The sequence below is a fragment of the Callithrix jacchus genome, chromosome 1 (assembly GCF_049354715.1).
Source record: "Callithrix jacchus isolate 240 chromosome 1, calJac240_pri, whole genome shotgun sequence".
Taxonomy (NCBI): domain Eukaryota; kingdom Metazoa; phylum Chordata; class Mammalia; order Primates; family Cebidae; genus Callithrix; species Callithrix jacchus.
Genome location: NC_133502.1, coordinates 44,303,908 through 44,324,592, shown reverse-complemented (window position 1 = coordinate 44,324,592; position 20,685 = coordinate 44,303,908). Strand labels below are relative to the sequence as shown.

General features: G+C 39.4%; 2 long non-coding RNA genes across 9 annotated transcripts in view; one reads left to right on the top strand and one right to left on the bottom strand.

The window, feature by feature from the left end:
* The window catches only part of LOC118152959 (uncharacterized), a 328,047-nt gene extending 312,470 nt beyond the window's left edge, over positions 1-15,577 (bottom strand). For all 8 annotated transcript variants that reach the window (XR_013525713.1, XR_013525710.1, XR_013525709.1 and 5 more), the window contains exons 1-3: positions 15,332-15,577; positions 13,237-13,350; positions 10,551-10,596 (exon numbers count right to left, since the gene is read on the bottom strand). This is a non-coding gene — a long non-coding RNA (uncharacterized LOC118152959). The remainder of the gene's footprint in view (positions 1-10,550; positions 10,597-13,236; positions 13,351-15,331) is intronic.
* A 1,420-nt stretch (positions 15,578-16,997) lies between these two features.
* Positions 16,998-20,685, top strand: part of LOC144579000 (uncharacterized) — a 72,688-nt gene continuing 69,000 nt past the window's right edge. Inside the window, exon 1 of the long non-coding RNA XR_013525719.1 lies at positions 16,998-19,298. This is a non-coding gene — a long non-coding RNA (uncharacterized LOC144579000). The remainder of the gene's footprint in view (positions 19,299-20,685) is intronic.

The window sequence follows — 20,685 nt, the reverse complement described above, 5'->3', positions numbered from 1 at the left end:
ATGTATGAAGTTCAAAAAAACCCATGAAATTTAGAACCATTAAAAACTAGGATGGGAAACTAGTATTTTTCACATTTTTGCATAGTCAAAACTTTCTGAGCAAAGGACTCCATCCAACACCTAGATTAAAGGATAATTTAATGGAAAGCATGTCTTAAATGTTGGAGATTGTGTATTGCTCTAAAGAGATTTAAAGTGTCTTCTCCCCTGGAGCCATTTGTTCACATTCCATGGTGGTGAAGGAAAGCTACATATATGTTCTCTTTTTCTCCCCAGAGATGATGCATTTATATTCCAGAGTCATGGTCTCTCTTTCACTCTCCTAAGAAGCAAAGGAACAGATACGCCAGACCCCCTAGTCAGCTCTGATTGCCATAACATTGGAGTCCCTCTCCCATAATTCGACCCAGCTACAAACATGTGCTATCTGTCCTCATCACATTGTCCCATGGGGAATTAGATGTCATCACAAAGAAATCTTACTAGGTGTTCTCACACTGGGGTCTATTGGGGGGAATAGAGGAGGGACAGCAGCGGCGGGTGGAGCTGGGGAGGGATAGCATGGGGAGAAATGGCAGATGTGGGCAAAGGGGAGGAAGGCAGCAAATCACACTGCCACATGTGTACCTATGCAACTATCTTGCATATTCTGCACATGTACCCCAAAACCTAAAATGCAATTAAAAAAAAAGAAATCTTACTAGGACCCTTTTAGTTCCTCTAATTCCTCAGCAAGACGGCCTCATCAGAAGTCAACTGTCTGTGACCACTCAATCTTGAACATCCCTACCACCTGAACTGTGAGCCAAAGAAACTTCTTTTCTGGATACATTACCCAGTCTTAGATATTCTGTTATAGCAAGATAAAACCAAATGTATCAGTTATCTTAATAAATGTAAATGGTCTAAACTTCCCAGTTAAAAGAATATATTCAATTCTGACAGAAATAAAAAAGGAAAGTCCATGTTGTTTATTAAAAGGCACATGAAAAGTATAAGATCACAGAAATGTTATCTGCAACATACAACTACATTAGAGGATAGATATGTTTTGTTTGTTATTATATTGCAAAGTTTATCACCTGGCCTGTAGCAAACACTTGAGAAATATTTAGAAAGAAAAAAGAAAAGAATGCTTTGTGAGTTTTCTTTTCTTATCCAGAAGTTGCTGCAGGATAATTTGTTAGGGTGCAAGCACAATATATATCAGACTGTTCATAGTCTCAGATGTGAAAGATCTACCTCTTACGGATAATTTAAATAAACATGCTAGTGAGCTAGTAAGGGAAATGTGCTAGGAAAATAATAGTGAATAGGATACAGCTCTGTCCTTAAATTTTCCATAATTTAGCAAGGAAAACAGATGTTTGGAAAGCTAAGTGTGTCAATATAATGTGTCTCTCTTAGCAGAACACACAAAACACCCTGAGAACACAGAATAATCAATAGAAAGAATGCATTTTTTACAAGTGTTTGGGGAAATTAAAAGAAAATTTGGTGGACAGATAACAAACACTATAGAGAAAAATTTTCTTTTGGTTAAGGTAACTGTGAGGTAATGAATATTTTATTTAATGGATGTCTCTTCAATTTTCAACATGCTCTGAGAATCTATAACTAAATGACTTAATGCAAAAACAAAAAGATATAGCATGTTTGTTAATAGGTCCAATCAGAGCTAACTTACCCATAAAATACTCACTGAACAGCTATGTATTTATAACAACATAGTTAGACATATTTTTCCCCTGCTAACCACATATTGGCTGCTATTCTTCCTCACCCTTCAAAGAAGCTTGGATCGTGGCAACCCTATTCTAAAAATTATTATACTATAATATAATGGCTTATGTAGTTGTCCATACTAGGCTTTTAAACTTTTTAAGAGCATTAATGATATCTTTTCCATCACAGTTTGTCTGGTGCTATATAAAGTACATAGCAGGCTATGGCCGAACTTCTAACTGTCCCCAGTATTAATTTGCTTTTTACACATTTAGTAATGCATTTACAGATATTTTAACTTGGCACATGGCTTCTCAGCTGGATGCTATATTTCTACCTTCTTTTACAGTTAAGTGAAGCTATGTAATTGAGCTTTTTATCATGGGTTTTGAGTAGATATCATAGGTGAAATTTCTGGATATTATGTTTAACATGATTGAGGATGCATTTGTCTCTCTTTCTGTCCCTTTTCTGCCTACTTAATGCAAATGCAGCCAAACACTTCTTAACACTTGTAGGAGCAGGAATAAGAATACAAATGGAGATGCACATAACACATATAAATATTTAAAAGTTATAAATCAAGATAACAAAGTTACATGCTCTATCTTCCTACCTTGACAATCTTACCTTTCTAAAAACTTAGAAAGCTGGATTTAATTTAGAATTTTTTAGACTCATATGAGTTCTACATAAGAACCTGGGAATATTAGAAAATTTGGCATCTAGCCCAAGGCCTGTAACTGATTATCATTCTATTTCTGCCTCATTTTTTTTTTAATTCTACACAGTGAAATCCGTAGCAACCACGCAAGGATGTCCCAGATCACATATCCAAGCCCCATCTATGTCCAAAGCAAATGGTTACCCTTTGGTTTCTTTGGTACACACACTGTTGTCTAATCTACCCTCAAAATGACAGACTTGGTCAGTTTTAGACCATTATTGGCAGGGAGTTCCGAGATCCCAAGAACTCTAACAATAATGTCAAATTAGGAGCAGAGATTTCAGGTGTAGACAACTGGTTTTGGATTTGCTTCCATGTGCTGAGGAGCATAGAGTAATAAGGTACAGAGCAAACTCCCTAAAACTCAGAGCCCAACAAAGGATCTCCTCTTGCTTGTTCTAGGGTGTCACTAAATACAGTGATGAGCCAGATTCCACAAAGGAGATAAGGACAATACTCTATGACTGCATTTTCCAAAATGGCAGACACAGGCTTGAACTCAGTGTTTAGTTCAGAATTGCAAAAATTTTCAGTGTAAAATACTCAGTTTTGGTGCCATAGTATAGAAAAGGTAAAATAATTTGGTTTATACTTGCTATATGTTGAAATTATAGTAGTTTGGATATATGAGGATAAATAAAACACAGTATTAAAATGTTATCTCTTTACTTTTTAAAATGTAGTTACTAGAAAAATATGTAATTTCATATTTGGCTTGCATTATATGTTTCATGCTCTAGAGAATAGCTTAGCAACAATACGTGTAGAGTCTGGGTCTCTGGACAATCTCATGCAGCAAAATCACTTGCTTGCCAAGAATTGCCCATTATCCTTTCTACTGTTACTTAACAGTGAAATAAACTTCTGTATCCTTTGAGCACTTTATTCTTGCAGCTCTTTGTTGTACCCACTTACACTATGCTGAATACTAACCCATGTATGGATAATTCATGGGTAATCATGAATCAAAAATGAATAGAATAGATAAACAAAATAGCAGTTTAGTCCTTAAGGAATGAGATGAACAGATGCACAAAAAGCATTAAAATACTTAGTGATCCAGGTGAGAAGGGATTTTATTTTGTTTATTGCAGTATTCAATACTGGAAAGTGGAAGTTCCTGTATTCCTTTATAACAGGTCTTCAATTAATATTTGTGAAGTGAATAAATATGATGTACATGACCAACAGAGATACATGCAAAGCACTAATGGAGTGTATCAGAACTTCATGACATAGTAGGCAGACCTCTTAGAGGAAAGACAACATTTCACATAGAAGTTCCTACGGGGAGAGGGAGGACTCAAGATGGCGCTGTGAGAACAACCCAGGACTGGAGTTCTCGTTGTGTCTGCAGAGAGGTGAGTCTGAGCTGCATTTCCAGACTGATCTTTGTTGCTCACGGAACGGGAAAATTCCCAAGTGAAGAGGAGACGCGGGACGCCAGGCAGATATTACGCCTGGCGAAGCAGGCAGCCGGGGTGGCGGCAGCCGGCCCTACCCAGCGCTCCCCACAGGCGCACTTGTCCGGGTGACCCATTGAACCGGCAACTGGAGACGTGAGAGGGCTGGACTTGAGACTAAGCTAGACTTGAACAGTGGGCCAGCCCAGGGGATTGCAGGAACAGAGCGTTAGGATTGGCCCAGTGGGACGAACAAAACCGCGATTTCAAACAAGCCCCGTGCAGACAGCCCGAGACGCTCTGAGGGGGAGGGGCGGCCACCATTACCGAGGTAACCCGCCCCAACTGAGATACACGCCCACTGCTGACGCAGCCAGCCGTTGCCGAGGCAACCCGTCCCTACTGAGATACACGCCCACTGCTGACGCAGCCTGCCGTCACCGAGGCAACCCGCTACAACAGAGAGACTCCCCTGCAGGGTGTGGTGGAGAACAGCAGAACAGCAGAGCCAGGGCGAGCCTCACAACAGCAGGGCGGAGCCTCGGCAGGCAAACAGTGGCTAGTCTGCATCCTAGCTGGGCAGGACCTCAACGGACATCCAAAAATAAAGCCCAAACCCCTCAACACAGCATTTGAGAAAAAAAGGGTTTTTTTAATGAGCTCTGTTGCAGCAGAATCAAACATAGCAGCCTAACAGCCCTCAATGAACAACACAGCTCACAGCTCAGCAATTAAACCCCTATAAAGTACAAACTGTCTCCTCAAGCAGCTCCCTGACCCCTCTATATCCAAAAGACTGACATTAGGCAGGCACCATCCTGGGACAAAGATAGCAGAAAAAGAAACTGGTAGCATCCCTCGCTGTGCCACAGCTGCTAGAGGTGCACCCCAGACAAGCAGGGTCTGGAGCGGACCTCAGCACTCGTACAGCGAAGGGGCTAGACTGGTTGAAGGAAAACCAAGCAACAGAAATACTTCATCATCAACATTCAGGGTGTCCACTCAGAGACCCAATCGAAAAGTCAGCAACTACGCAGACGACCAGCGGACAAATCCGCAAAGATGGGAAGAAACCAGCGCAAAAAGGAGGAAAACACCCCCCGAAACCAGAACACCTCGCCTCCTAGAAAGGACCAAAACTCCTCACCAGCAAGGGAACAAAGCTGGACGGAGAATGACTGTGACGAAATGACGGAATTAGACTTCAGAAGATGGATAATGAGAAACTTTGGTGAGCTAAAAGATCATGTATTAAATCAATGCAAAGAAACTAAGAACCTTGAGAAAAGATTTGAAAAAGATTTGAGGAAATGATAAGAAGAATGGATAACTTAGAGAGGAATATGAATGAATTAAAGGAGCTGAAAAACACAATACGAGAACTTCGCGAAGCATGCACAAGTTTCAATAGCCGAATTGACCAAGCAGAAGAAAGAATATCTGAAGTCGAAGACCAACTCAATGAAATAAAACGAGAAACCAAGATTAGAGAAAAAAATGCAAAAAGGAATGAACAAAGTCTCCAAGAAATGTGGGACTATGTGAAAAGACCTAACCTACGTTTGATAGGTGTACCAGAAGGGGACGAAGAGAATGAATCCAAGCTGGAAAATACTCTTCAGGACATCATCCAGGAAAATTTCCCCCACCTAGCAAGACAGGCCAACACTCAATTGCAGGAAATTCAGAGAACACCACAAAGATATTCCGCAAGAAGAGCAACCCCAAGGCACATAATCGTCAGATTCAATAGGGTTGAAATAAAGGAGAGAATACTAAGGGCAGCCAGAGAGAAAGGTCAGGTCACCCACAAAGGGAAGCCCATCAGACTCACAGCAGATCTCTCGGCAGAAACACTACAAGCCAGAAGAGAGAGGGGCCAATATTCAACATCCTTAAAGAAAAGAACTTTCAACCCAGAATTTCATATCCAGCCAAACTGAGCTTCAGAAGTGAAGGAAAAATAAAATCCTTTGCGAACAAGCAAGTACTCAGAGATTTTGTCACCACCAGGCCTGCTTTACAAGAGCTCCTAAAAGATGCACTACACATAGAAAGGATCAACCAGTACCAGCCATTCCAAAATCACACTGAATGCTAAAGAGCATCAACATAATGAAGAATCTACAACAACTAACGGGCAAAACAGCCACTTAGCATCAAAATGGCAGTATCAAATTCACACATAACAATCTTAAACCTAAATGTAAATGGACTAAATGCACCAATCAAAAGACACAGACTGGCAAATTGGATAAAAAGCCAAAACCCATCAGTGTGCTGTATACAGGAAACCCATCTCACATGCAAGGATACACAAAGGCTCAAAATAAAGGGATGGAGGAAGATTTACCAAGCAAATGGAAAGCAAAAAAAAGCAGGAGTTGCAATTCTCATCTCCGATAAAATAGACTTTAAAGCAACAAAGATCAAAAGAGACAAAGAAGGCCATTACATAATGGTAAAAGGATCGATACAACAAGAAGAGCTAACGATCCTAAACATATATGGACCCAATGCAGGAGCACCCAGATACATAAGGCAAGTTCTTAATGACTTACAAAAGGACTTAGACTCTCACACAATAATAGTGGGAGACTTTAACACTCCACTGTCAATACTAGACAGATCTACCAGACAAAAAATCAACAAGGATATCCAGGGCTTGAACTCAGACCTGGAGCAAGCAAACCTGATAGACATTTACAGAACTCTCCACCCCAAATCCACAGAATACACATTCTTCTCAGCACCACATCACACCTACTCAAAAATTGACCACATAATTGGAAGTAAAGCACTGCTCAACAAATGCAAAACAACTGAAATCATAACAAACAGCCTCTCAGACCATAGTGCAATCAAGTTAGAACTCAGAATTCAGAAACCGACCCAGAACCGCACAGCTTCATGGAAACTGAACAACTGGCTCTTGAATGTTGACTGGGTAAACAACGAAATGAAGGTAGAAATAAAGAAGTTCTTCAAAACCAATGAGAACGAAGACACAACGTGCCAGAACCTCTGGGACACATTTAAAGCAGTCTCTAGAGGAAAGTATATAGCAATAAGTGCCCATATGAGGAGAATGGAGAGATCCAAAATTGACACCCTATCATCAAAATTGAAAGAGCTAGAGGACCAAGACCAAAAAAACTCAAAACCCAGCAGAAGACAAGAAATAACTAAGATCAGAGCTGAGCTGAAGGAGATTGAGACACGAAAAACCCTTCAAAAAATCAATAAATCCAAGAGCTGGTTTTTTGAAAAGATCAACAAAATAGACAGACCACTAGCCAGATTGATTAAAAAGAAAAGAGAGAACAACCAAATAGATGCAATAAAAAATGATAAAGGGGAAATCACCACAGATTCCACAGAAATTCAAACCATCATCAGAGAATATTACAAACAACTCTATGCACATAAACTAGTAAACCTGGAAGAAATGGACAAATTCCTGGATTCCTGTGTCCTCCCAAGCCTAAACCAGGAGGAAGCTGAAACTATGAATAGACCAATAACAAGGTCTGAAGTTGAGGCAGCAATTAAGAGCCTACCACACAAAAAAAGCCCAGGTCCAGACGGGTTCACAGCCGAATTCTACCAGACACACAAGGAAGAGCTGGCACCATTTCTTCTAAAACTATTTCAAACAATCCAAAAAGAGGGAATCCTTCCCAAATCATTTTATGAGACCAACATCATTCTGATACCAAAACCTGGCAGAGACCCAACAAGAAAAGAAAACTTCAGGCCAATATCCATGATGAACATAGATGCAAAAATCTTCAATAAAATATTGGCAAGCCGATTGCAACAGCACATCAAAAAACTAATTCATCATGATCAAGTAGGATTCATCCCGGGGATGCAAGGCTGGTTCAACATACGCAAGTCTATAAATGTAATTCACCACATAAACAGAACCAAAAACAAAAACCACATGATTATCTCAATTGACGCAGAGAAGGCATTTGACAAAATTCAACAGCCCTTTATGCTAAAAACCCTCAATAAACTCGGTATCGATGGAACGTATCTCAAAGTAATAAAAGCTATTTATGACAAACCAACAGCCAATATCATACTGAATGGGCAAAAACTGGAAGCATTCCCTTTGAAATCTGGCACTAGACAAGGATGCCCTCTTTCACCACTCCTATTCAATATAGTACTGGAAGTTCTAGCCAGAGCAATCAGGCAAGAAAAAGAAATAAAGGGTATTCAAATAGGAAAGGAGGAAGCCAAATTGTCTCTATTTGCAGACGACATGATAGTATACCTAGAAGACCCCATTGCCTCAGCCCAAAAACTCCTGAAACTGATAAGCAACTTCAGCAAAGTCTCAGGATATAAAATCAATGTGCAAAAATCACAAGCATTCGTCTACACCAATAACAGACTTAAAGAAAGCCAAATCAAGAGCGAACTGCCATTCGCAATTGCTACAAAAAGAATAAAATACCTTGGAATACAACTCACAAGGAACGTAAGGGACCTCTTCAAGGAGAACTACAAACCACTGCTCAACGAAATCAGAGAGGACACAAACAGATGGAGAAACATTCCATGTTCATGGTTAGGAAGAATTAATATCGTGAAAATGGCTATACTGCCCAAAGTAATTTACAGAATCAACGCTATCCCCATCAAGCTACCATTGACTTTCTTCACAGAACTGGAAAAAACCACCATGAACTTCATATGGAACCAAAAGAGAGCCCGCATAGCCAAGTCAAATCTAAGCAAAAAGAACACAGCGGGGGGCATCACACTACCGGATTTCAAACTATACTACAAGGCTACAGTAATCAAAACAGCATGGTACTGGTACCAAAACAGAGATATAGACCAATGGAACAAAACAGAGGCACCGGAGGCAACACAACATACATACAACTATACAATCTTTGATAAACCTGACAAAAACAAGCAATGGGGCAAGGATTCCATGTTTAACAAATGGTGTTGGGAAAACTGGCTAGCCATGTGCAGAAAGCAGAAACTGGACCCCTTCCTGACACCTTACACTAAAATTAACTCCAGATGGATTAAAGACTTAAACATAAGACCTGGCACCATAAAAACCCTAGAAGAAAATCTAGGCAAAACTATCCAGGACATAGGAGTAGGCAAGGACTTCATGAACAAAACACCAAAAGCATTGGCAACAAAAGCCAAAATAGACAAATGGGTCCTAATCAAACTCCACAGCTTCTGCACGGCAAAAGAAACAGTCACTAGAGTGGATCGGCAACCAACAGAATGGGAAAAAATTTTTGCAGTTTACCCATCTGACAAAGGGCTGATATCCAGAATTTACAAAGAACTCAAACAGATTTACAGGAAAAAAACAAACAAGCCCATTCAAAAGTGGGCAAAGGATATGAACAGATACTTTACGAAAGAAGACATATATGAGGCCAACAATCATATGAAAAAATGCTCATCGTCACTGATCATCAGAGAGATGCAAATCAAAACCACATTGAAATACCATCTCACGCCAGTTAGAATGGCGATCATTAAAAAATCTGGAGACAACAGATGCTGGAGAGGATGTGGAGAAAAAGGAACACTTTTACACTGTTGGTGGGAGTGTAAATTAGTTCAACCATTGTGGAAGATGGTGTGGCGATTCCTCAAGGCCTTAGAAATAGAAATTCCATTTGACCCAGCAATCCCATTACTGGGTATATATCCAAAAGACTATAAATCCTTCTACTATAAGGACACATGTACACGAATGTTCATTGCAGCACTGTTTACAATAGCAAAGACCTGGAATCAATCCAAATGCCCATTGATAATAGACTGGATTGGAAAAATGTGGCACATATACACCATGGAATATTATGCAGCAATCAGAGATGATGAGTTTGTGTCGTTTGTAGGGACATGGATGAATCTGGAAAACATCATCCTCAGCAAACTGACACAAGAACAGAAAATGAAACACCGCATATTCTCACTCATAGGTGGGTGATGAAAAATGAGAACACATGGACACAGAAAGGGGAGTACTAAACACTGGGGTCTATTGGGGGGGAAAGGGGAGGGCCAGTGGGAGGGGGAGGTGGGGAGGGATAGCCTGGGGAGAAAAGCCAAATGTGGGTGAAGGGGAGAAGAAAAGAAAGCACACTGCCATGTGTGTACCTACGCAACTGTCTTGCATGCTCTGCTCACGTACCCCAAAACCTATAATCCAATAAAAAATTAAAAAAAAAAAAAAAAAAAAAAAAAAGAAGTTCCTACGGGGAAATGATGAAGCAATAGCAGAAAATGTTTAACACTAAGGAAGTACATGAGCAGGCCTGGGATACACATTAGCAAATTTATATTTTTTCTCTTATTCAGTTCCTATATACTCATAAGACAACTAACTTAAGAACATACAATGCACCTTGGATGCACTTGCTTTAGGTGTTTCAGAGATTTATGCAAAGCACTAGAAGTAAAATATATCTTTATCATATAATGATATCAGGTACCTTATTTGAATGTTGGTTTTCAAGTAATATCTGTCAATACTTAAAAAATTACCAACAATGTTCTTCTAAAATATTACTGTTATTCCTAAATTGTCATTGTATAATTTTAGTAGAAATAACCTGTTTTATCATCTTTATTTTAAATCAAATGGATTTCATAAATGCATGGGGTTAACAAGTTGTTTTTTGGTGGTTTCTTACCTGCTTTTATAGTAATTTCTTCACACAGGATTTAGGAAAAGCAAAACTAAAATAAAATAAAAATAAAGGGTAAGCATTTAACTGTTAAAAAGTAGTTCTGAGATACTATCATTCAATAAAAGTGTATTATCTTCCAATATTTGAAAATTGGAAAACTCTGTGTATAGTGATTTATAAGAAAAAAAATTCAATTATATGTTTCAATACACTCCAAAATTCTTGTATTACACAGAGCATTTTAAATATAAAGAAGTTTGAAAGACTTTCAAACTTTTAAATAGTAATATAAAATTCCCCTTTATATTTATATACATGGACTACATAATTCGATTTCTAGAAAGGTTGCTGAATAGAATGACTTTACTACTATTAAATCTGTGTGCTGTTGCAAACATGTAGGACAAGCAGTGTATAAATTTATACAGAAAACTAGAGGGCTTGTTTTAAAATCGTTCGGATTTTGTTGTTTTGGGTAAATGAAATACTGCAAATTTAGATATTTTTGAAAATGTGAAGAAAATTATTTGGATGTCTTTTTTAAAAAAATTGAGGCATGTCAATAGATACCTAATCAATACAACTGATGATATGACAAATCTTAACTATTTACTTGACCTCACATGATGATGAATGTTTTTAAAAATCCAGTAAAAGCTGACCCCCAATAATTGTTTGTTACAGTCTTAGAAAGACTCTTATAAATATAACCCTTGAAAACTGTAAGTGACATTATTAAAGATTATTAACCAATAGATTCTGAATATGTACTTGATAACCATATGAAGTCAACATTGGTATTTCATAAAATACCGGTAATTTAAAGAATACCTGGGAAGTATAAATGTAAAAAACTGACTGTATTTAAAATAGTCAGTATTTTATTTTTAATAATATGAGTGTATTATTTTTAATAATTTTCTTAAAATGCTTTCTAGAGCATTTTATTTCTACAAAAGAATGCCTTTGCAATTTACTTAAATAATTGACAAATATCTATTAGTATGCTTTCGGTAAGTGGAAAAATGTTATTTGAATTAATTTTATTTTTGATTGAAAGGTTTGTCTTGTCATTAATCCTAAAAAAAATTCCTGTTCATTCTCTTACTTACCTGTTCCTTGCCTCCCTTTGTATATGTTAGTCAGAATGTATACAAGTACCAACATGTTGAATAGAAATAACAATGGAAAGTAATAATCCTAGGTTTCTAAAATAGTGTTGTAAATTTTGCTAATTCTAGGTGCACCTTTAATTTCACAAACCCTTGGGAAATTCCTTCTAATTTTATGGGAACATTATATGAGCTCATTATCCAAATCTGATTCAAAAACTATTTCTAAAATCAAATGTCTAAACAGAAGCCAAAAATTATTCATACACCATGAAGAAAAAAATAAAAATTAAACCTAAGGTGACTTCAATGTGAGCCAAATGGCATAATGAACCTATAAAATGCTTAGTGAAATGCAGTCAGGCTTGTAGATGTGTTTACCAAAAGGGAATGTTCTGCTTTCATATTTATTATGATCTTTCACTGATTTAAAACTCCTATATACTGAAATTCAGTAAACATCTTTAATTTACATAAACCACAGCAGTTTTTTAAAACTAATATAAGAATGGATTCAAAAAGCAGCTTATTTTATTGTGCCAATCTCAGCAATTAGAAAGGAGAAAGATGTTATTGAACCTAAGGAATATTTGATAAAGACTATATCAATATATTTCTTTAAGAGTTAATAATACTGCAATGGGATTCATAAATGCTATTTACCTTCATTTCATTGCTTGAAATCAATGAACTGGATCTTCAGAATAAAATTTCAATAACATACTTAAGAGCCAAATAAGCATCGTTTTTTACTTCTAATAAGTTGAAAAGTAAAGGGACAGTCTAGTTTACTTGTAAGGAGTTTGTTCTAAATGAGTTTTTACTTTTCAGACTGTTGGGCTAATGATTAACGTCATATACCGTACATCTTCGTCTAGAAGCTATGGTGTCTATTAAATGTAATTACCTTTCCCCATGGCTTTAAACTGACGGCAGATTCAAAATGAAGGTGGCTTCTATTAAATTTAATTATTTCCCCCTGAAGCTTACTTGGCAAAACTGTGACTTGTAATGAAAGTGGATTCCATAAAAAAGCTGCATGGTCAAGGTGTGGCTATTAAATTAGCTATGCTATTAATGAAAAAAATATGGAAAACAAGATTTAAAGTGGGACTTTATCAGTCATGTGTATTTTTGTGATACTATAACTGATAAATTAAGTTCTCAGCTTTTACTTAATTGTTTTCAACTTTCAATCGATAGATTATGTGGATATACACGTATGTACGTCAGTTAATAATAAGAATAATTAAGGAAAGATGCCAATTTTCAAAAAGCTTCATCTAGTACTTTCATGTATACAAAATAGTGACCTTCATATCACTTAATTCAAATGATGTTTTAAATTGGCATGATGTAATAAAGGAGGAAAAGCAAAAAAAAAAAAAAGAAAAATTCTGTTGTTACTAGACAGTTATTTCTTCCTGAGCTGTTTAACTAATTTGAGACACAGGGCTAACAATATGACTAATCTACTTAATATAAATATTAGGAAAATTAGAAAAAAATATGCCATCTATTTTTGCTTTATAAGTCTCTGCCTTTTAAAAAAAAACAAACCACGTATTTTGGATTACCTTATTTTTCTGGACTGAAATCAATTTGTCAACTCCTCTTGCATTAACTCACTCTTCAATGTCCAACTTATTGTGTTTTCACTATGTGCCAGTCATGTGTTACAGGTAATGTATCTATAGGAGAGAGGGAATTAGGAGTTAGTAAAGACAAAAGGCAATAAATACTTGGTCACTCAGGGAAATAACTTGTAATGGTTCCAGAGTCCCTTGCTTCACCACCAACAGAAATATACTATAGCCAAACTTAGCATCTACCTGATCATTCAGCCACCACATAGGCCACACAGGCTGGCTTAGGCATGAGTGAGGCACCAGTTTGCAGAGTACCTCAGCTTAAGGGGATGCATGTCAATTTCTCTGAGTGGTCTTCTGAAAGAAAACTTCTCACTATTCTTGAGTAGGAGGATATCAACTTCTGTCTTTCCCAGTGGGTTTGCTAGATGTTCTCAGCATCAGAGAATGTCAACATTTCTCCCAAGAAAATTATTTTACCTAATTATCCTCCCTTTGGCATACTTTAATACATGTTATACAATGTCATGATTTTTTTAAAATATGGTCTTTATATTTGACTTAGTCATGAACCAATTCTATTTCCTTTGTATGTTCTGTATACTCTCTTACATCTTCCACTTATTTTTGTACCTGTTTTCTATTATATATCACATAAAAATATTTTATTTTAATATTATTTTGATATATAGTAGTTGTGGGAATTAAAACCCAGAGCATAAACATAACTAGATAACCTAGGCTAATAAGAGGGTCAGAGAAGTCTCTTAGAAGCAGTGAAATAAGAGAAGAGAATATCAAACAAATGGAACAGAAAATAAAAGGACTGTAGTGCAGTGGCGTGATCATAGCTCACTGCAGCCTCAAACACCTTGGCTTAAGGGATTCTCCTGCCTCACCTTCCCAAATAACTAGGACTACAAGTGCACAGTTAATTTCTTTCTTCTTTCTTTCATTTTTTTTTAAGAGTCTGGCTCTCACTCTGTTGGCCAGTTGGTCTTGAATCATTCTTCTCAAGCAATCCTCTCTCCTTGGCCTGCTAAAACTCAGATACAGTCATAAGTCACCATACCAGCCCATAGCATCATTTATTTGGAGAACCTGACTAGAACAGCGAATCAAATGTAATGTGATGAAACATATGCAAACAAGCCTACTTTGCAATTGAACTTAAGTGTGGAGAAGAGTTTGCTGCCTAACATTCTCGAATTTGCTCCAATAAATCTTCTTTATATAAACAAAATTTTATCAATTAAATGACTTATTTTGAAGATGTTACTGTCATCTTTTATGTTGAATAGTATTTTCAATGAACTTCCTTTTATGGTTAATAAAGTTTATATGCTGTAAATTCTATATTATTATTTATTCTATGATTAAAGAAAATATGTCTGCATTATTCACTATTGTACCTTTAATTTACAGCTAAGTGTTTTGAATTTGGTATCATAATAGTTACTCTATAAGTGTTTATTAATACATTTCTGAATAATGCTGATAAAATATGTAAAATACAGATAGTGTAAGTTTTACAAAGAACACAAGAAAATGCCACTGATTACCACACAATTAGTGACTTACAATACCAAGGTAAATGTATTAGCTCGTATTTCTGGAGGTCAGAAGTCTATCACAGATAACTCTTGCCTAAAATCAAAGTAGCCACAGAACAGCTTTCTCTGGAGGCTGTAGGAAAGATTCTATTTCTTTTCCTATTTAAGCTTCTAGCAGCCACCTGCAGTCCTTCAATTGTAGCACCCTTCCTCAATTTTCAGAGCCAACACTGCATCTCCTCTTCCAGTGTGCTATGGTCATCACTTCCTCTGGTTTCTCCTCTTGCCACCCTCTTCCATTTTTAAGGACACTTATGATCACATTAGGCCCAGTAGTATAATCCCAAGAAATCAATCTTCCGTTCAGTTGATTAGCAAAATGATTGCATCAGCTACCTTAATTCCTCTTTGCCATGTAACCTAACACATTTTCACTGCAGTTTTCAGCCTCAAAAATTCCAGGGAACAGAATGTGAGAATTTTTATTAAAGGGTTGGCACTGAAGAAGAAAGGGCATTTATCCGACCTACCCTCTGCGGGAGGACTGAGCTCGTTCGGAAAAAACCCGGACCTCAGGTTAGAGGAAATTCCTTAAGTTCAGGCTTTATTGAGAGGAAAGAGCCTCCAGGCGACCAGCCAGGAGGAAGAGGAAAATGGCCCCACCGCTCAGAGGAGCAGAGCTCTTTTATGGGGGGGGGCTGAAGGGCTGAGGGAGTGGGAAGGCCTGGGGGAGCTGAGGTGGCGGGCAACGGTTGGTCAGTTTAAACCGCTGGGCCGGGAAGCCGGCGGCGGGAAACTGGGAGGCGGGGAAGCCTGGCGGCGGGAAACTGGGAAGAGCTAATGAGGCGGGCGGTGATTGGTCAACCGATTGCCGGGCGGGAGGTGGCTGCGGCCGGGCGGGAAGGCTAGAGCTGTATGTAGAGTGAGAAATAAGGGAGCCTCTTCCTGGGGGAGGGAAAGAGAGCTTTCACGGTAGGGTCAGAGTTTTTCAAACAGCATTATTCTACCTACCTCTGTCAATAACACTCGATGCATTAGATTGATATAAAATTGATCTGTTGGCCGGGTACAGTGGCTCACCCCTGTAATACCAGGACCTTGGGAGGCCAAGGAGGGCGGATCATAAGGTCAAGAGATTGAGACCATCCTGGCCATTCATGGTGAAACTTTGTCTCTACTAAATCAGTAAATACAAAATTTAGCTGGGTGTGGTGACAGGAGCCTATAGTCCCAGCTACTTGGGAGGCTGACACAGGAGAATCACTTGGACCGAGGAGGCAGAGGTTGCTGTGAGCTGAGATCATGCCACTGCACTCCAGCCTGGCAACAGAATGATACTCCATGTCAAAAAAAAATTGATCTATTAGGCTGCAATGGCTTCCATATCAGCCAAGTTATGCTGCCATACCAAAGAAACCCTAAATTTAAGATTTATTTCATTCAAATGCTACATTAGTCTGGAACTCAGTGTGACAGAGCAGCTATTATCTCATTGCTTATTGCTATGGGACATTAAAAAAGTACTTGTAAACTCTAATCCCAGAAGTGACACACATTATTTCAGCTCAAAATTTGTTCACCAAAACAACTTAAAAGTCTCTGCCCATGGAAGGTGACAAGAAAATGAAATCTTTACCATGTACTCAGATGCTAAAGAGTTGAAATATCTGGTGTATATTAATGACAAACATTCCTCTTTAGACTCCTATATTCCATGTTCAGGGAAGAAAATTGCCAATTTGTTGCCAGATGACTTTGGAAGCACAATAAAATTATAACATTAAAAACAAATTCTTCAATTTTTAAAAGTCTTATAATCCATATGCATTGATGAATGAAGATTTTTCATTAATTAGAGAAATATTCTGGTTTATCATAAACCACAGAGGATTGATAAAACTGAGACAAAAGAGAAAGAACTTCAAAGCAGATGCTTCTTAAACGCTTCAGCTAGGAAGTAAAAATCAGTTTCAGAAGTTATTTTTACGTAATTAATACATGTTAAATGTAGTTAGCTGTGATTTTAGTAGAAATTTACTAGCTTGCTACATTGTACAAATAGAAAACCTTTGTGTGTTAAAGAAGTAAGGCAAGTGGGTCAATTTAATTAGGCAAATTGAGTCTAATGTAACAATCTGATATTTTGCCAAATTTGAATTACCACTGAAAAGTTGAAAATGATCCTTAAAAAAAATCAGGTGATAAAATTTTAAAATGTGTTGATTGAGTTTAAAAAGTACAAGTTATTTTCTCTGTGCTGATATAATCTACTGTTTTTGTTCTTAGAATTTTTAGTGTATTCAAATCCCAGCTTCCTGTATGATACCTAGATGAAAGATTATATATCTCATCCTACTCCCCACATTGAAAACAAATCTTGAAAAACACAGCCAAAAATATTTACATATAAATAAAATTCATTGGTCTCTTGACCAAAAAAATATAAGATCCATGTAGAGCTCTCTAAAGTGAAACCATGAAAGTCAAATAAGAAGCAAAACTGCTTTTTATCATAATTATGCAACCTGAGGGTATCTGATGTATACTGGAGACCATGAGCTTCGGTTTCAATGATTAAAGACTACAGGGAAAAGAACATAAATCCCCAGGCCTAAATACGATGGAATCTCTAACAGGAGACATCTCTATAAAACTAGGACATGAAAGGGTTATTTATATCCTCTGAAAAATGGATAATTGAGAGATAAAAACTATTTTGTGCCATTTCCTGTGGTATTTCAGTCAGGGTGGTGGCAAAAATATTAAGAAAAAAATATTCACAAATAGTCACAAAATTCTGTTAGAAGACCAGTTGGTTTACATGGCTTCAAACGAAAGAATGGGCCTAAGGCAGCTAGTTCTTCTATCTTGAGGCTTGAAGCATAGGGTAGTTAACAGTGAAATGCAAAGGAATTTATCTAAATGGCTTATTGTCCTAAGTCCAACCTTTGCCCATCCATGCTTGACTGCCTCTACCCACAAAAGGTGTTTGCTTTGACCTCAGAAGCTGGCCTTTAATCTTTACCCTCTAGAGGTGTTGAGTCAAAGCCTTTGTCATTTAATGTGTACCAAATAAAGGCCTGGAGGGCCAGCCTCTTGGGGTTGCTGGCCATTAACTCTTTCAGATAAATTACCCAGACACGCCAACCCACTCTTTTACTTTATTCTGTGTCTGAGTGAAGGAAGGTGTTCTCTTTCCAGATCCACAAGGGGGTGTAGTTTTAAGGGCAAAAAATTCCTATGCCCTCTTCCCATCTCTTTCCATATGGGAGATTTAACAATTTGTTTAAATTTCCAGGACACAGAAAGAAACTAAGAGTCAATCACTCCAGCGGAAGTTCTAAGGAACTCCTTTCATTGGCCTGAGGTCTTTTTTTTTTTTTTTTTTAGACGGAGTTTCGCTCTTGTTACCAGGCTGGAGTACAATGGCGCGATCTCGGCTCACCGCAACCTCCGCCTCCTGGGTTCAGGCAATTCTCCTGCCTCAGCCTCCCGAGTAGCTGGGATTACAGGCACGCGCCAGCATGCCCAGCTAATTTTTTGTATTTTTAGTAGAGACGGGGTTTCACCATGTTGACCAAGATGGTCTCGATCTCTTGACCTCGTGATCCACCCGCCTCAGCCTCCCAAAGTGCTGGGATTACAGGTGACCTGAGGTCTTAAAGAAGGTGGGGGTTCCTCCCAGGTTAAAAGTCTCCTTCTTCCACACCCCTTCAGACTCCATGTTTGGATCCCCTTCCACAAACACTCTCGTGCTCATGGAAGCTGTTTTTCTCTATCCTGGATTTCCCCTCTGGAGTCCCCTTCCATGACCACTCCCTTGGTGGAAGCCTGTTTTCCCCTCCTAAATTCCATCTCTCTCTATTCCCTTCCACTCAGTGTGGAAGCTGCTTTCCTCTCCTGGATCCCATCTTTTTGGATTCTCTGAGTGAGAGCTAGCTGTTTCTTTCTCTCTCTCTAAATAAATCACTTTCTACAAACACTTTGAAGTCCGGCATTTACTGTGCATTGCGCCATGGTCCCCTCTCTCATTCTTGAGAGGTCAGGACACCAAGAACCTGGAGAAATGTTCTCTCAGGGGAGCTGAGGGCACCCTGAACCCCTGTACCCCAATATTACATTTTGGCGAACCAGCCAGGAGAGGGGTACACCAGAAAAGGGGTAAACCAGGAGAGGGACACACCAGAAAGAGGGATGCAGCCAGAAGAGGGGTACAGCTGGAGACTTCAAAATCATGAGTAAAACCGGCCCCATTCTGTCCTGTCTCGCTAAGGACACCTGAAGCAGCCCAAGCCAGGCAGGGCTGGGGGGAGCTGGAGCAGCATGACCCCTGCATGGCCCCAGGCAGGGTTGGGGCCAGCTGGAATTAAAAGCGCAGTTTTTTTGTTTTGTTTTGTTTTTAACCTCAAAGCTCGCTCTCCGCTTTCCCTCTCCTTCTCTATCCTTCGGATATTATCTCTGGGACCAAAACCGGCGGGAGCCTGTGGGGTAGAAATGGTGAGTGCCCCCACCTTTCTGCTCCTTGCTGGCTGGGAACAGCCCAGCCCCAGGGATGGAATTCAGGGCCCAGAGGTCAGCCGAAGAAAAACAGCGGGAGGGACGAGGAGGGGCAGGTACAGCCCGAGCCTGCAGGGGACTGGGGAGCGGAGCAGCCTGGTGCCTGGTTCTGGAAGGCCTCTCTGGGTTCTCCAGTCCTAGGTAGCAAGGTAAAAAGGCTCCCCAGGATGTTCGCCTGCCGGCTGCGGGTCCCTGTGTGGGCAGCGGTGGGAGGAGTGGCCCAACTGTGCCCACCTGGTGGCGTCAACGGGGCGACCGAAAGCCGCAGGGGTGGGGGAACTCACTGAGGCGCGAACGTGGCTTTTAAACTGACAGGGCCAGCGCGGCAAGCGGGGCAAGCCGCTTCTTTCCTCTGCCAGTGCAGCTGAGGAAAAGGAAGCAGCTGCGGGCGTCAGCTCCACCCGGCTTTTAGGCAGGCCACATTGCCTCAGGTTTCAAAATACGGCTTAAGGGAGCTTTCAGCCTTCCGCTAACACGTGGGCCTGTTTGTAGAGTTGGTTAAGGTGTAGAGTCTGCAGCTGCAAGGTTGCTGGTTCAAATTCCTGGTGGAGTCAGTCTTGAATTGGTGAAGCCTTTCAGGGAAATTCAGAAGCTGAAGGCAATGGGACTTTGTATTTGATGTATAATTTGTCTTGCTTAGGAGTGGGTCTCCTATGGCAGAACTTTTCCAGCTAGAAGATCATAGTTAAACTGGTTCCAGGCCCCAAATAGTTAATGGAAGCCCTTGCATCCCTGAAGGCATTTTCCTAAAATGGAAAATGGGTTAGGGGAGAGGAGGCCCAGTTCCTGAAGGTATTGTTCCAGCCTCAGCCAGGTAGTCTGCCTTCTTTAAACTGTGTGCTCTAATGGCCCCTCCTTAGAGGTTTACCCTTCTGGGGCAGTTTTAAAATCTGGCTTGTGTAAATTGGACATTTGCTGGGAAACAGTGTTATCCATTTCCTGAGCCTCAGTGGCCTCATCAGGGCTCATTTGGTATGTGACTACTCAACCCAGTAGCCCCCTTTCATTCCATGCCTCTGGAGGTCATGCAGGCAGTGAGTGGTCCCATGACCCTGGTAGGTCGTGACCAGAATCCAGTACAGAAGAGGCCCTCTAATAAGATGAAACACACATCTTGGGCACACAAATTTTGGGGTACTGACTGAAAAACGTTTCATTATAGTACCCATTTTACCTGGGGGATGCCTCAGGTTGAAGCGGCTGTAATTTCTTTAACTGGGGATGCGGGCATCCCTTGTGTTCCATATCAGATGGGTGCTTCTATTCCCAAGCTCAAGTCCCCATTAAAGTATATACTGGAAAATTGGGACCAATTTAGCACACAGTC